Genomic DNA, 1,628 nt, shown 5'->3' on the forward strand with positions numbered 1-1,628 from the left:
ACACACACACACACACAAAGCAATACATTACTTTTAAATACATTTCCAAAGGGCCAAATGATTTACAAAACAGTCACAAAAAAGTTCTAGCCAATTAAAAACCTTCAAGTGTCTTTAAAAAGAAAATTTGATCAACGTTTTATTTGGTTGAGGTGAAAGTTCCAACTTCATCTGCAAATAGATACGTTGTGTTCGAATGGTGGCAAGATGCTAGTTCCAATTAGACATGATGTGGAGACTGACTAAGGGTATTAATATTACAATCTATTGCTTTCATGAAAGAACCAAATTTTTTATTAGAATAAACAAAAGCATTGAGTCTCTAAGCCTAAAAGAGAAAGGGTTCAAATAATTAATGGTGTGCCCCTGGAATTCTCTGCCACAGAAAGTGGTTGACAACAAGTGGCAAAACATTGAATGTTTTCAAGAAGGAGATGAGAGCTAAAGAGTCTAAGGGTATGGGGTGAAAGCAGGAACTAGTGAGTTAGATAATCAGTGATAATCAATGAATGGCAGGTGCAAGCTATCTGGAAGTAGCCATGCAAGTGGATAAGGTGGTAAGGAAGGCATACTGCATCCTTGCCTTCATTGGTAGGGGCATTAAGTATAAAAGTTGATAAGTCATGTTGCAGCTGTATAAAACTTTAGTTAGGCCACATTTGGATTTCTGGTCATTACATTATAGGAAGGATGTGGAGGCTTTGGACAGGGTGGCGAAGTGGTTTTCCAGGATGTTGCCTGGATTAGAGTGTATTAGCTATAAGGTGAGGTTGGACAAACTTGGAGTGTCTTCACTAGAGGGAGGCTGTGAGGCAACCTGATAGAAGTATATAAAATTATGAGAGGCATGGACAGGGTGGATAGTAGAAATCTTTCTCAAATAATAGGGACATAGGTGAGGGGGAAAGTTTAAAGGAGATGTGTAACGCAAGTTTTTTTTTAAAAGGAGGATGATACGTACTTTGAAAGTGCTGCCAGGGTAGATGGTACAAGCAGATATGATAGCAATATTTAACAGGTATTTAGACAGGTAGGCAGGGAATAGAGGGATATGGACCATGTGCAGGCAGTTGGGATTAGTTTAGAATGGTATCATGGTCAGCGCAGTGATGGTGGGCAGAAAGTCCTGTTCCTGTGCTGTTCTGTGTTAGGCTCGAAGTGCCAAATGGCCTACTCCTGTTCCTATTTTCTATGCTTCTATTGTGCTAAAATAGGAGGTAATGTGCTCATTATTGCATTCAGATCCACTTCATTTCTCAATGAATGCAAGAATTTAGGGACAGAGCCTTACAATGATCTGCACAGGATTATCATTGTTCAAAGAACTCGGTAGGTGGAGCGATGGGTTATATAGCAGTGTTTTAATAAAGTGCATTAAAAGCTGAATTATACCAATATATTTAATTACCAATAATTCATCCTAATCACACTTCATGTTTGGACGGATAAAGGCTATAACAGTACCATTGAGTTTATCGTTGGGGACAAAGTGTGGAAATTTCACCTCCCCAGCAACTTCTCACCCCCATCCCTCGAAATTTCCTTTATAAAAATCTGAATGATAGATTTCAATATATTAGAAATTAGAACAAATACAGCTTCAATTATTAATAAATACAATACAAAAA

This window comes from Rhincodon typus, chromosome 8 (genome assembly GCF_021869965.1).
Source record: "Rhincodon typus isolate 14 chromosome 8, sRhiTyp1.1, whole genome shotgun sequence".
NCBI classification, from domain to species: domain Eukaryota; kingdom Metazoa; phylum Chordata; class Chondrichthyes; order Orectolobiformes; family Rhincodontidae; genus Rhincodon; species Rhincodon typus.